This window comes from Ornithodoros turicata, chromosome 7 (genome assembly GCF_037126465.1).
Source record: "Ornithodoros turicata isolate Travis chromosome 7, ASM3712646v1, whole genome shotgun sequence".
Classification (NCBI taxonomy): Eukaryota; Metazoa; Arthropoda; class Arachnida; order Ixodida; family Argasidae; genus Ornithodoros; species Ornithodoros turicata.
This window is the reverse complement of record NC_088207.1, coordinates 26,800,798-26,817,470: the sequence shown is the minus strand read 5'-3', so window position 1 is coordinate 26,817,470 and position 16,673 is coordinate 26,800,798.

Genomic DNA, 16,673 nt, shown 5'->3' with positions numbered 1-16,673 from the left:
CGTTTCGGTACTGAGCATTCTAGTACGAACATCTTGACACCCGGACATTTCGGTACACAGACATTTCGGGGCACGGACATCTCGATGCACGGACGTTTCGGTGCACGGACATCTTGGTATCGACATCTCGGTATATACACGGGCATCTCGGTACAAGAATGTCCCGTAGGAAAAATGTTTGCAAGCCAGTTCATCGCCATTAGAAGTTCCAGCTTTCGTGACAAATTAACTGAATGCCCAGCTAAGAAAACGGGAATATACACACTGTAATTTTGGCGACAATGTAGATCGAAACGGAGGCAGCGGGCCCATAGGAAGCAGCAGAATCCAAATTTCAAAGACTCTATTAAATAATCAGCTATAATTTTGTCTCTGCTCAATTTTTGTGTCGATCGGGATCGCCCCTGAGGGTCAGGAAGGTTCTCTCTCTCTCTCTATCTCTCTCACACACACATCGCTAACGTGGAAGATTGTGCAGCACAAAGTGTACCGTTAACACTGCAGTGAAAAAGCTAACGTCAAAGAACAAACGCTCTGGACAATGTTGACAGCAAAGGGTTACGCCTTCCCAGCGCTGCAGCAAATACATTGTAGGACGCATGATCGTGATGTATCATCTGCGCAGGCAGATGGCAGCAGGCTAGATCTGTATTCTATTTGTAGACGTCCGCGTGGAAGGCTGGTGTCAAAATAAATGGGTCAACTGACAGCGGGAGGCATTCCACGTCGGTTCTCTGAGCGCTATATTTACGAGGAGGTATAGGAAGCGCAGAAACGTTTATCACTTTTTTGGCGCTATTTGCTAGATAAGGAGATTTCGACATGTGGCACCTGAAACCACATGGAGCGCCGCAGCAGTTGGGAGCTGTCTTCCGTTACTCTCTTTTAAAATCATCCTTGTTTGACATTTTTTCGAAGCTTTAACGTTTGCCGTTTGTCTACCTGTTCTTTAATGTGTCTCTGTAAAGTTGTCCTTGGAGACTTTTGTACGGAGAAGTCTTTAAAGGAGTACAGAGGGCCATCCAAAAATTTTTCAGATTAAGACGTCTGATGAAAGTGTGTGTGTCATTTTACCGATTAGCACGAAAGGTTTTGATGTGTGCAATTTGTTTCCCAGAAAAAAAAACTCACATAAACAAGGCTCTGCGTTCAAGTCTTAACTTCAAGTCAAGACTTAAGTCGCCACTCCGGGTATAACGAGGAGGAGAAGGAATGATGCCACGTCACCGATGACGTTACAAGGAGAACTCGTTCTGAATCGCCGGTCAGTGGGGGTCAGCGCCTTGTCCCTCTGCCGTAAACAAGTTTTGCCACTTCTCTCGAAGAATTGGGGATAGAGGGAGCGGCCGAATCATGACCGCTCTAGAAGCAATGCTTTTTCAGAACCCCGAACAGCCGAGTAGCAGACAACATTTCTCTGGACCAATCAGCGAGCGTGATCCTTGTAGAGTCAGCGCGAGGTTCCTGGCAGATCACAGGCTGGTACTGCTCTCCACCGCCGTTGCGCACGGTCGCTTTTTGCGGCGTACTTTAAATTCAATTTCTGCGATAATTATGACTATGTCGTGTGAATTACGTCGCATGGTGCATCTTACTGGCCTACTTAACAGTTTTATAGGAAGAAAACAGGGTGTTAAAAATGACTTCTGTGGTACTTTAAAAGTGTAGCTCTCTGGCTTGTCGCAGGTTCCAAGACACTCATTTGGATGACTCTGTAGCGAACTGGATAGTTCATATCTCTCCACACCACCACTATGGTGAGTTAGACATAGTTCACCATACTAGCTCAGTAGCTACCCCTGACACATGGTCGCGTTTGAACTCCTTCACAAAGGGGCGGAAAGGCCAAATATTGGCTGACCTGTCTCAACACCTAAAAAGAAGAAGAAGGGGTTGCGTGACGTGACACACTGCAAAGGAGAATCTCCTTTTACGAAGCGGTCCTTTCGAGAAGCTGAGATCGGTGATCTCCTTTTCTAGGCGTATGGCGTAGCCTCGGACGAAGGGCGATACGACGACAATACTCTCGAACGAAAGACATGGACCGTGTTTTCATTTTTCAAGTACTGGAAGTCTGCGTGCAGATATTGCAGTTGCAGTACGTATTTTGAATTCATTGGTCGTATTGTTATGCTTACTGTTACTATGTCGTACGTGTAGGCTGGTTTTGACGGAAATATCCAGCGCGACATCTTTGGGTACATTCCTCAAACGAAACAGCAAAAGGAGTTCGCTCTTGCCGTGCCACACCGGCACGAACTCCCTTCGCGAAGGAGCCCTTGGCAGTTGTAAAGGACACTTAATGGAAAGGAATTCAAACGTGCCCGAGTGTCAGCTCTCCATACTACCACATTGTAATACAATGTATAACATTGCACAACCGTAAGGTGTAACATTGGCACAAGGCAAACGAACCCTCGTCAGCTCGGTACTACGACATATGTCCATGGAACATCCCACTACCTTCCCGAACGGTATGTCGACGAAAGAGCGATGTCGGCTTGCTGCAATGGCAAATGCCTACGTCATGTTTACACTAGCTGGCTTATTTACCCCAGGAATACGCACTAAGGAACTATTTAACAAGGAATAACAAGCCGTCCTTTCTCGCTGACTTTCCCTTTCCAAATAAATAGATCCCCCTCCCCCTCGCTTCCATAATACCTTAGTGTTCCGAAAGGGTCTCGTGAGTGCTTCAGAGACGCTGGTCCGTATTCTGTTTTCCGACCGCCCACTTCCGCTACTCCTAGTGACTGGCTTAATCATTCTACAGTTCCGACGCACTCAAGCCCTTGAAACGTTGACGCAAAAAACAATGCCCGTTCCAGATCGACGAACCCATTCAGCAGCACAGGTCATGCAATGCACGAAAGACGTGAATTCAGCGAAAGCCGCGTTACAGAACAGGATGTCTATAGGACCACGACACTCATTCCGTTGACGCGCATTTTTCTCGCATGGAGCTCCACACGCATCATCGCTGTCCTTATCACCTGTCCACCCGACCCCTCTCGACCGTTCATCACGCTCTAAGACAAAAAGTTGCGACTTACAAATGGCTGCCGCATTATGAGCCACTGAATGCCGAGGGGATCCTACGCAATCGAGATAACTCGTCGTGACGCTCTTAGCTTTTTCTCGGGATCAGCTGGCAACAATAGAGAAGGGAAGCGAAACGGGGAGGCAGTTGTAATGTTGGGCGGAATGAGAGGCTTTTCCTGGAAGAAGAAACGGGGCAGAAAGAGAGCATAAATCGAAATGGAAAGAAAGAAGAGAAAAGTAAAAAATACGAGCTTGCGTCTTTCAACGGCGATGGTGTAACGGGTGGGGGTTGGGGGTGAGGGTCGAAACAAACATGGCGACGGAGGGTTGAGGGTTCCGAGTGGAGGAACTACGCCGAGCGACCCGGAAGCAGGAATATATACCGGGAACCGTGAGGAGGATATAGATGCGTTTATGGTCCACAGGAGCATTCGTCACATGACGTTGCAGCAAAAAATAAAAATAGAAAAGAAGCAAAAAAAGTGGCACGCATCCGTCCCTTTTACTGCGATTCCGCCTTTCTTTTCTCGCGTTCCTTCGGGAAACCCGTATAGTACGCGATTTCTTTGCGTCCAGGAGCGGAGTAACAAGTTATGACGAAGGGGAAGTCTTTATTCGTGATACGACCGGGGGAGAGAGAGCATTCCTCATTTTTTGCTGGAGGTGAACGCTCTTAACGGCCAACGGGTATACTAAGGTTTTGTGGTATCTCGTACTGGTAATGGCGGTTCTCAGTGAGACGTGCTGCCGGAATGGCTGGAGAACAGTTCGTCAGTCCACGGCCATCATGGTGTGTTTCCAGTACTTGTCGTGAGATGGAACTTCAGAGGTGATAACGCGAATTCCGTTGTCCGTTCAAGCACTTCAGCATGGTCTTAGTAGTTACTGTTATCATAGAGCTGTTTGCTGATTTGGGCAGGGCCGGGTTCCTGTATCGGGAGCTGAGTTTATTGGTAGCATTGCCGTCACCTGCCCCAGAGCGGGTGAGGAAAGCCCAGGAAAGGTACCCGGACAGAACAATCGAAACTTGGGTTCGAACGCGCTCCACCATTACACTATGACTCACATTTACGACGACTTCTTTGAAGTAGAAGTCCCTCACAACTTTGAAAGACGTCATACTGAAAGGAGTTTACGCTGCGGATGCACGACACTCCTGATCTTCCTCAACTGTGTCTCTCAGCGCACGCCACCGTGGCACCAGCTGTTTAGATAAGAGAGCGCAGTACAACATATTTTAAAGTGCTAAATATTTCACGCTAAATTTGCGCGCATTTTATCAGTCCAGTAGGTTGTAGTTCAGCGGATGTACCCGATAGCTAAGTTTATAGTAGCAGAAGTCTTCAGCGTCGGATTGGAAACGGGGTGGACACTGACGACGTTCGTCCGAGCGTAAATTTAAAAATCTCTCGTATTACCCGTACCGAGGCTCATATAAGTTTACGGAACTGTCTTAAAGATTCATACAACGTTTAAAGCGGCACCTATTAAGCCTCGCATTATTCGTGACGTTCAGGCTGGACCTGCGTTCGAGGTTACTCCTTTTGAGCGGCAAAGGAAATGGCCATTCCCCTTTTCCCAACAGGAGCGCTACCCAAAAGGATATTGTACATTGTCGCGTGCCAGTGGACACAAGCGCGGTTCGGATAGGTGTGCTTCTCTTGCTTGTCTGTAAAGTGCTCCACTGTCTCTTCGGGGTTTTCATTGTGCCAGTGTGCCAGGGGTACCAGCATTTGAAACATTGTTCTGCTTAAAAAAAAAAGAATAAACGGCCACATACTGCGAGGACTTGCTCCTGTTGCTCTTGCCCGCTTCCAGTGCAAAGGCCTACGGCCACGTGAGATGGGTTCCGATGGTCGACACTGCTGTGCAGGGCACCTCGTGACCACAAAAGTGGTATGCCGACTTTTGTGGTAACGTATATACAGGAGCCTGCGACTGTTAAAAATGTTGGCCCAATCGGCTTCGCCAATTTTTATAGTTCGACGTGGTGACAGGTAGTCTAATATTCGCTCTTCTCTCACGGTGGTGTTGTCATGCATGTCTGTGACGGCCTACAGATCACCCATTGCGACCAGAAACGTGTTAAATTTGCTTTCTTCGCTTCCGTGTTCTGGCACAACAATGTTTCGCAATAGAAAGAGCGTGGTATATTTCTGGTGAGCCCCATAGAATCTGCACCAAACTTACTTTCATCCAGCAAGAATCTCGTTCACGACGACGAGAACAGCGTTACCTATAGTTACCTATAGTACCCATTTACGTAGTCTCTACGCTTAGTATCCACGACAAAACATTGCCTCGCATTTCAGAAATTACCTTCCATTTTGCTACAGTGGCTTAGTTACGAGATACGTATACAAGAATACATCACCGAAGTCAACCTCGAATGACCATTTCCTACTCTCAATATTAGGCTTCCCTGCTTTGCACAACAGCCTCTAATAGCGTCTAATTAGACGCTTCCCGTAGTACGTGACTCTTTCACGATGCAACCCCACAACACACCGCGCATTGTTCAAAGCCATAGAACGCCCAGTTTCTGTTTCACGAGATAGGCGTCCGTATAAAAAGTGTTCTCCGGCGCTGACACGATGCTTTCAAAGCGTCCCGTATATGACATCCTTTTACCGTGCTTACATACTCTCGGGCCATCCATCCTATCCTTTCCTTCCCCAGTCCATATTGAGAGCAGCCGTAGAAATATCCAGAGCTTCTCTCGTCAAAGCGCGTGTTCGATTCCGTCCAATTACGAGATTGGTGTTTGGACGCGGGCTTTTCAGTGGCGTCAGCTTGTTTGCAGAAGACTCACCGCGTGGACGCCGTCGTACCGACCTCCTTGTTCGCCGAACGACACGTCTTGGGGCCCGTTTACATCGTATCGTACGTGTGTTTCGATCAATGTGTCTTGCAGACCATTAGTGTGTCACACGAAAGTTCGAAGCCGCGCCTGTTGTAATCCATTGTGCGCGCTTTGAATCTATAACGACTACTTAGTGATGCAGCGTCTGTTATAGGTAGCTCGAGGATCTGCTCTGAAGTGGTTGATAAACCCGGGGTTGCGGGTGATGCATTCTAATAAGGCCGGCTTTATTATACTCGGGCCAGATATGAACTACGTGTATGTGGTTTCAGAACGCAGTAGTTATAGGGTTAGGATTTGAAGATCAACGTTATGCTGGGAGATGCAGCGATTGCCATTATGTGAAGATGTCTTACACTGTAGTGCGGTGAGTAAAGGGGGATGTGGACTCATTTGAAATGCAAATGCAAGTATTAGTGAGAACGTTTTCTACGTGTACTGCAACGAGAAGACTCTTAAATAGCACGCCGTTATGCCTTACAGTGGAAGACATTGGAATTTTGCGGTCCCCCAGAAGGTCGTAGGAATAACGCAGACTCGTTCTTGGTTAGACGGAAGCCCAAACGAAGAGGAGGTAGTAGCTCGAAACAAAACCATCAAGTTCGAAGTGTGATGAATTAGGTATGCAAGGTACACTCTTTTGTTGGTATTGTTGCAATATATGTTTGTATCTACTGGTAGTTGTCTTGGTCTTGGAATTGGTCTTGGTCTAGCTATCTTGGTATTCTGGTATTGGTAGCTCTCCAACTTGATGACATTACAGTATGGGCAAGCTTTCGCTTGTCCCATCCTACAGTTGGCAGTATGACAGTACAGTATATGAAACCCACCCACCCACTGAATAAACTTTTTCCACACACATGAAACAGTGACTCGCGAATCACGAAGTGAATACAGGGTATACAGGGTATTAAGTATACAGGGTGTCCCAGCTAAATGAAAACAGATTATTTAAAATGTATATAACTTTTTTTTAGATGAAATCAATTGCAACATCCCCAACAACACAATGCTGCCCTATGAATATCCGATGTACGTCAGAAGTTCGATGTTGGGATATCCTAGGGATAACGAGTTTCATCCGATATATGTACCTCACAGGTCCAAGTGAGAGAAAGAAGGAGTCCTCTTTGACGTCCGACAGACATCCAGCCCAACAACACACGGCTGTCCTAGAGATATCCGATGTACGTCTGAAGCTGGATGTTGGGATATCCTGGAGATAACGAGTTTCGTCCAATATATGTACGCACACATGTTCAAGTGAGAGAACGAAGGAGACCTCCGTGACGTCCGAAAGATATCGATAGGGACGTTAAGCAAACGAGGGAGGGACATTTTATGAACATTTCTTCCAGCTAATGCTCCTAATAAAGCAGGCATAATATATTCTTAATTTTAAAGCACTCATGCTATACAGGGTGTTCAAAATTAAGCTTAAACTAGCATTTTATAAATAGGCGAACAAAAGCAAAACTGGTGCTATTGTTCTGTTCCTTGAGTAAGAAACAGGTGCTACATAATTAGCAGCACCTGTTCCTTACACAAGTAGCGTAAAGTGATCATCCGGTTTCCTGTCATCGCTGTGTTTGCGTAGCGCTCGTGAAAGCTTAATTTTGAACACCCTGTATTACTAATGTGAATTACACACATGCTATATTACTAATGTGAATAATTTAATTAATCTAACGACATTGTTGGACTACATCAAAATTAATGGTTAACACAGTAAATGCTATGCCCAGAACTTCTCCTTTGTGTCGGTTCTTCTCCTTTCTCCTCTCTCGCTTTGTGTCGGTTCGCTGACGCATTTGTGCACTTGCCTTGTTCGAATATTCCAAGAACCACCACTATGCTGGTTCCTTGATGTTTCCGAAAAAGGAAAGGCGCGTTTATAGGGTACAGTAACTGTAGGCCGGGGAGGGGGGTTATACTCTCACAGCTACGGTCACTTTTTCTTGTCAGTTATGTTTCGAAAATGATGAAATTCTTGATTCCGGTTTCAGTCACCGTCATGCTATCCCTTAATTTTTAACTGTCTATCCACATTAACGGTGCAAAAAATTCTAGTTTCACTAAATATGTCACATCAAACGCTCGAATCTCACAGACAAAACAAAGCGATGTCAGGGGTAAGCAGCGCGAAACACTGGATGCCTGTCGGACGTCCCTGGGGACTGCTTCCTCCACTTCGACCTGTGAGCATACGTATATGTCGGACGAAACTCTCTATCTTTAAATTATAGTCCAACGTCCACCTTCAGATGTACATAGGATATCCTTAGGACTGCCACGTGTTGTTGGGGCATAGATCACCGCGTATGTACGTTTCTGGATATCATTTCCGCGCTTCATTTTCTTCATTCACGCTGGATATTAGAAGGATATCCATCAGACAGACGAATCCGACCATGGACGTTAGGACATTAATCGTACATCCAGTGCCGCCTCTTGCGTCCTGGAAAAAGATTAAAAGAAAACAGAAAATGCAACCCGAGATAAGTGTAGTTCCGGTAGCGTTACTCGATGCATTTGTTTTTGTTTTGTTTCCGCAAGTCATTAAAGCTCATCTTCGACGCATGCGGCGGCACTGTGCTCATTCACCCTCTCACATTGGGAGTGAAGGGAAGACGCGCTTCTGGAGATGCGCAATGAACAAAATAAAGAAAAAATGGTATTCCTTCACGAATTTTTTTGCGGGCGATCTATTGAACGGATTTTTGTTGTGAAAACTGCTATGGTATTAGGTGACCGAAGGGACCAGATGTTCTCATTGGGACAACTTCGTAGGTTTTGCAATCAAAAAGTTATTTATTGAACGTTAATTAGGACATTGGCTTAGGAGTTTGCTGGTGGCCTCCTAAGGAGTGCCATTCAGCATATGCTATATTGCAATTGATTTCATCTCGAAAAAAGTGATATATATACCGGGTGTTTCAGTTAAATCCCCTCAATAATTCGCGAACGGATGCACCAATCGAAGAACTTTCTTTTTTACAAGTATCTATCAGATACCGCCTATAAGTTGCGCACCGATGAATGAGTGGGAGGCGCTCATTATTTAAATAAGGACGCTCTTTCACTCCCTTATCCACCAATGAATTACGTCGTTACACCAATCAATTACACCAATGAATTACTCCCTTTTGCGCTTCGCCGCGACCAGCCGCGCCAAAATATGTAAACCGAAACCAACTAATTACTGCAACAAATGACCCGCTTCGGTGGCAGATTTTTCTCTAAAATGTGTCCACTGAAGGTCCCAAAAGGGGTAGTACCCATTTTAATGCCGATAGCGCCTTGCTTTAGAAGTTACGTTTTTCTCACGAAACTCATTTGAATTTTTATTTAAATAATGAGCGCCTCACACTCACTCGCACTGTGCGAAGCTTGTAGGTGGTATCGGACAGATACTTGCAAAAAACAAAGTTCTTCGATTGCTGCACCCGTTCACGAATTATTCAGCCCGGGGATTTAACTGAAACACCCTGTATATATATATTTTAAAGAATCCGTACGCATTTAGCTGGGACACCCTGTATAGGGAATAGTAGGCGAAAACGTTAAGGAGGATGGGTTCAATAATTCTGCGACTCATCCAATCAGCCAGCAATACAAATTTGAGCGTAAGCGGTGGAGGGAGGCAAAGGGGAGCCGGTCGTTCATGTACTAGAGAAGGGCCCTCTGATAACGCGCTCCGCCCCCGGGTGGACCGTGTCTTTGAATGCGCGGCCGATAAAAAGGTCGCCGGGGCAGTATCGCTAGCGCTGCTGTTCCCGGCAAGATTTTTTCCTAAAAATCTGAGCGGGCTAAATGGTTTGGGAAAGTTTAGGAAGATGGAGTACGCAATCTTCTGTGGCACATCTCGTAGAGTCAACGATACAACTCTGAGCTGTCTGTCTGTCTCTCTTCTCTGAGCTTCATACATACGATCTTCAACGTCTCATCCACAGTGAAAACCTGCAACCGTATGTGTTGCGAACTACCGAAGACCGACCTTAGTTCGCCAAGCTCCAAACCGACGTAAAAGGGGAAATCGCGTAAGGGTACAAGAGTACGGCAGAATTAAACATGTTCACAAATAATTTGCTTGTGTTCGTGAGGGGATACGGACATTTAAGTACAAGACATTCTGGTACAGGACATTCTGGTACAGACATCCCGGTACACGGACATCCCGGCACATGGACATATCGGTACACTATAACATCTTGGTACATGGACATCTCGGTACACGGGCATCTCGGTACAAGTCATGTACGGGTAGCGGCCTGCATGTGTAGCACCCGTCGAGTTTGTAAACGAGGGTTAAAACCTGTGCGGAATAAATTACCTTACCGAGGTGTTTTCGTAAGAAATACCAAGGTTATTTGATGAGTCGAAAACACTTATGCTCATTTCTACTTACACCGTACCAAAGGCAAGTGTATATGAAGAAATAGTACGCGGAGAACACTGCGAACAATAAGACTCTGCTCGGTATGACACGGTAAGCCACAGCCATGTTGTCCATGAACTGTATGCTCGCGGGATCAAGGGTCGGGCCCTACGTTGGGTTGCGGATTTTCTTCGAGGGCGGTCTGTATACATGAAGACCGAAGATGGAGACAGCGACAGATACGACCTTCCGAGTGGAGTGCCACAAGGCAGCGTTCTCAGTCCGTTGCTTTTCAATATGGCGGACCTTCCACAGCACCTGCACAAAAATATACACATCAGTATGTACGCCGATGACATCTGCCTATGGACATCGGGCGTACAGTTACCAGCGCTGCAACGGCGGCTTCAAGATGCCCTCGACTGTACGCTAGCATTCTTGACACAGAGGGGAATGGACATATCTCCCGAAAAGACGGTCTTCCTACCCTTCACACGGAAAAAGATGAACAACTTCCAATTGCAGCTCTCGACACAGCCAGTCCAACGGGTTTCACATCATCGCTTTTTGGGAGTTATAATCGACGCACAATTAACATGGGCCGCCCATACCAAGTATCTGAAGGGCAGAGCCGACGCTCGGATTAACATACTACGGCATCTCACGGGGCCCCGGTGGGGAATGTCAACGTCGTCACTACTCACTGTGCACAGAGCCCTCATCCAGCAAATGGCAGCGTATCACCTTCCAGTTCTGAACAACATTTGCGCTACGTCGGAGAATATGCTGCAAGGCGTCTTAGCAAGGAGTTTGAAGGTCTGCCTTGGGGTACCCAGTGCCACCTCTAACACACTGACCGTAGCAGAGGCCAAAGGACCTCCATTCGAGGCACTAAGGGTGCGTGAAACGGTTCGGCATTACCTTCGCCTGTGCACTCGGCATGACCACCATCCCCTGGTGCGGAAGCTGCTTCTCCGAAACTCTTCTTTCTTAAAAGCACTCTCTCCATATCGACGCACATTGCCAACAGCACGGCCGCAACATGCGGACCCACACCCTCCATGGACGCTACAGACACCTCCTATCTGTACCACCGTGCCCGGGATCAACCAGGGAAAGTCAAGCCTCCCGCCTTTGGCCATGAGACAGCACTGCCTCGAATTGATGGAAAGGCACAAAGGTCGTGTAGCCATCTTCACCGACGGGTCCACGACTCTATCCGGGTCTGCTTCCGCATTTGTAATACCAGAGCACAAGAGGGAAGGCATAACACGATTGTCTCACAGGACGTCATCGACGACAGCGGAGCTGGTAGCCGTACAGCTAGCCATGACTTACCTTGCCACGCTCGAGCTGCCTGCGCAATGGATAGTGTACTGCGACTCCAAAGCCGGCCTTGAAGCTATCTCATCGTTCTTGGAAAAAGGCCGTACGGCGTCAACAGTATGAGACTTCCTGTTAGGGTATCGCAAGTGCACAGACATCGGTCACGACGTCATTCTTCAGTGGATACCTGGCCATATTGGCATAAGTGGTAACGAGAAGGCGGACGAAATGGCGAACATCGCACACCTGTCATCGCCAGAATATCTTGTCACGTTTTCTCATCAGGACATCAAATCTCTCCTAAAATCTATGACTGATGACATCCGCAGGACAAAATGGCACCAAGCCGACAGTGGTCCGTCACTGCTGCGCGCGCTAGACTCGGAGCTGAATTTTACCATACCTTCAAAAACGCCCAGACACATAGCAACTCTCCTGCATCGTCTGCGCCTGAATGTGCCCTATGGTCGCCAGTTTCTTCATAAAGTGGGCAAAGTGGACTCGCCCAACTGTCTACTGTGCGTGACAGTGGAAAATACTGAACATATCATCACGCATTGTCCAAAACATGCTGCACAAAGAGGCATCTTGAGGCAGGGACTTCAGCATAGAGAAAGTCTGGGACGCTGCCTTCAATGCTCTTGTCAATTTCATTGTGAAATCTGGACTAGAAACCCTATACTAGACGGAGTGTGGACATTACTATGATCCTTGATGTGAACGGTGCGCTCGGTCCTGCGTGGTCGCGGTCGAGACGGTCACCCCGGTGAACTTTTGCGGTGCGCTCTCACCTTCTGTGGTGCAATCGTACCGTTTCCTTTCTTTTTTCTTTTCTGCTTTGGGGTCTACCGTCTTTCTTTTTTGGGGTAGCAGAATTCGCTTGCGCGAATTCAACCTCCCCTTGTTATTTTACCAACCAACCAACCAACCAACCAACCACTCTGCTCCGAAATTTATTTTTGGCATGGTCGTTTTTCCTGGAGAAAGGGAACAAATCGACTATTCAATATGTAACACAATCATACTTATGAACTAATGCGGCTTATTTTCCCGAAGTGTTGTCGTCTTTCAGAAACACTGCTTATCTAGCAGTAACTGTGCTTGATAGGGCTGTGCGAATATTAGGGGGGGGGGATATGTTTAATGCAAAGTAACAAAAAAGAGAAGGGAAAGGTTAGCCACGGTGTAGGCTTGCGAATATTAGGCTTTTTCGAATAATAAGGGGGGAATGATGCTCAATAATAATAATTTCTTTAAATGTGCTGTCTGTGTGCGCAATTGTGGCGGCAAGTTTCACTAAGCAAATACTTGTGTATTCGATTCAAATTCTTCTTCTTCTTTTTTTCAAAACTATTGAGGAGTGACATGCCCTTAAACCAGCCGTTGTGTCCGTCTCATCTCTTCCAAGCTTTGTCAACCAGATAAAAAAAATGTGGGCATAGGGTCTTTTCTTATTTTTTTTCTGTTATTTTTGTTTGTTATCATGTGTGTGATTTATGGTGGTTATAGGTTGTTTTTTGTGGTTACGGTGTTTGTTAATTTTATATCAGTTTGATTGTATGCTACCATGTAACTGCTTGGGCTCGGGATGGGCGTATAATATTGCTAAAACAAAAAAAAATCTGAATCGAATGTTGACTACTACATTGAAATTTATAATCGAAGCGATTGGATCGCAACCGGATATATTGGAATAGTTCGGAAGCTGCGCTCATAAGCCCGGAAAAGAAAAACAAGACAAACAATAAGAAACGAAAACATTTCGTGTTCCTAGTGTGAGAAATATACTATTAATTTACTTGAGAGGTTTCCTGAACCTCAGCGGCGATCCCGATCGACACGATAATTGAGCAGAGACAACCCGATTTAATGGAGTCTTTGAAAATTGAGAGTTGCTGCTTTCTATAGGCCCGCTGCCTCTGCATATTTGCTGCCCTCTGTCGTCATTTACGCTCCTCCTTCCAAACAATAGCCACACGTTACATTGAAGTTGCACCCCATCGCAGTCATGATACAGGACGCTTACGTATTATTTTCAGCAAATCGACGGAGAGAACGATATATTGTTAAATTATGATTGGCTATTATAGGTGCCTGTTATGCGGTCGAGTTCTGTTGCCCAATGCAGCTGCTGAAGTATTGGCAATGTTAGCAGCTGCGGTGCAGGTCAAGAGCACCAAGGTTGTCATCCTCACGGACCCACGTATAGCCAACACCAGATAGATACAGAAGGCCTGCTTATTTCCTCCTCTCCCTCCTTCACTGCGTGGACATATAAAGTCAGAATTCGTCGTCTGCTACTGCGATTCGCCGTAATGCGAATTCAAGAACTCGCAAACGATTGCAGCTAACTTGGAACCTGTAGATTTGAATATGTAGACAAAAAGAGCAACACGCTTTCCAGAAAATCAGTATTGAGAAAGATATGGGACCATTTTGCGCTTTATTTTAAAGATTTCCCATTCAGTACGCGGGGACGTTCAATCACTACTCGCAGACGACGGTGGTTGGTCTCTGTGGCTACGACAGCTGAAAGCACGTTCGTGATTGGCTACCGCCGTCGAAAACACGATCCTGATTGGCTGACTCTTAGTTGTTACGTCACGTCGACTAGTAAGCAGCCGGCCGGCCGGTGCCGGCTGTGCTGTCTGGGGTTTTTCCTGGGTTTTCCTCAGACGCTTTCAGACATATGTCGGCACAGTTCCCTTAGAAGTCGGCCCAGGACGCACATTCCCCCAGGGCGTGAGTCGTGACGTTGCCCACATACGTGAGGCCGACAACGGCAAGCCCTATCACCACCACCACCACCACCACCACCACCACCACCGACTAGTAAGCAGTCTTTCTTTAGATAGGTGGTGTTGGTAGAGCTCTCCAGATGGTAATGAATCCCACACCGAAATAAATTATTAAAAATAAATCCACGCTTAAGAATACAAAAGTGAATATCCACTTTCCGAAATAAATCGCTGAAAAATCCACACCCTCAAAGCAAATACTGCCAAAATAAACCACAGTTAGGGTTAGGAATAGAACGTGCCATATGTTAATTTAAGGGCGACACAAACGTTGTTTTCAACGCAACGCACAATTGAAACACTTTTTATGAGTATTTCTGCCGTTATTAATGATGTGTCTAATAAGAGCTGGAAAAATTGAAATATCGAGCTTAAAAAATGCAGACGACGACGCGTGTATGAACAGAGGTATAACACGCACACACGGTACACACACCCTTGAGCCTGGTGGAACGAGGCTAAACCCGAATACGTACTCCTGGTGGCTTCTCATGGAAGGCAATGGACGACCACATCCGGTACAGCAAAGTATAGTCTCGTCCTCAGACGAATATTAACACGGCCCACACAAGTACGACAGCCGTACTATTTTCCGTGGCGGACGTAGGGGTTCCGTCCACCAATCGGAGATGATTTATTTTGAAAGACTTGAGTTGATTGAGTTGATGAAAGAGTTGATTTCGTGAAGTGTACTTGTGCGACCAGATTTTCCCACAGTGGATATTGACAGAGTTTATTTTTGAAAAGTTATTTTGAAAAGTAGACTTTTACATGATTTATTGTTCGATGTTTTATATTTCAATGGTTTATTTGGGCGTTATCCCTACCTGGTGTGCACCTCAGCAGACGCCCCAGTTAGCAAACCCCGGGAGTAAGCGACAGACAATTTGAGCTTTGGGGTAGCTTGTCCCGCAGTGAGCGGGCTGACATCTCCTTTTTTTTCTCCTGTCATCATCATCATCAATTTTTTCTCAATCAGATAACACAAACACAGCACCACGGGCTCTGGGAAATGCTACAAAACCATGGACTAGATCTCCCGGCGAAAGGGCTTTGACGCAATGCACAAACCATGATCTTCAGGTTGCACATATGAAGCGCTTTCAATACATTACAGTTATAAAAGATTGGCTATCTGGGTAACGCAAATTGCAGAGAGTGTCAGCAAACCGAAACTATCGAACACATCCTGATCTATTGTAGTGCATATATGCTGAGGTGCGGAAAACAATGCCTTGGGCACTGCAGGAGTTGTACGCTCCTACTCCTACATCTCAGGAGGCTTTTTCACCAACACTCCAAAACCCACAGCCTAGTCTGCTTCCTCCTGCGAACTAGACTCGCCCAAAGACTGAATCAGAGTTTATTTGCTCCCGGGACTTCTCTCCAATCTTACCATCATTTCAACTCAACACAACTCAACATCCGTTGCCACATCATCTCTTCTCATCCTGGCTACAGTTGTGACGCGCTGCCAATAGGAGTGAGGCCAACAACGACAAACTGGTGCTTCCACACGTCAGGCGTCCTGGAACAGCTGGTCGCACCAGTGCCGACCTACGCTTCCATTTTTTTTTCTTTCTATTTCTATTCTATTCTATTCTGGTTTCGACACCTTCACCACTACCGCCCCCACCACTTGTTTTAGAGTGTTCTTTCCGTGCTATCTACTGTGCAAATCTCGTTTATTTTACACGTGTACGATTTCCTGGTGTCAGAGGCACCATGTTTTAAGTGTAGAGTTTATTTCTCACAAGCAAGTACGTATCATTCTAACCTATTTTAATTAATACATCCGTTCATGAGGACAATGAATGAAGATAGTCAGGAAGTACCCTTGCCTTCCCGCTTGATCGATGTCACAAAGCCGTTGACACAAAAGCAGAATAACCTTCTATACCGAAGGTACGCCATCCCTGCAAAAAAGAACACCCATGGCTGTCATCTTAATGAACATTTGTTACACAGATATTGCACGGAACCGTACTACAACAAACTTCAACGTGTCGAAAATTACCGAATCAACTTTGAAAGTTAGGTTTTGCAGAAGCTTCAACCGAATTTTGCGCATGCCTCCTCTAGTTGCCAATCGCATACCCGCGAACAAAGTTTTGAGAGTTCACGTACTTTCACATCGCATCATAGTTCGCTTTCGTAAGGAATACGTAAGGAATAGCGTTGATGGTTCTGCGCACGCCCATAACAGAAAGAGAGCATCGCGCAGTGCGCAGAACCACCACCGCTATCTGTTACGTACGCTATCGCC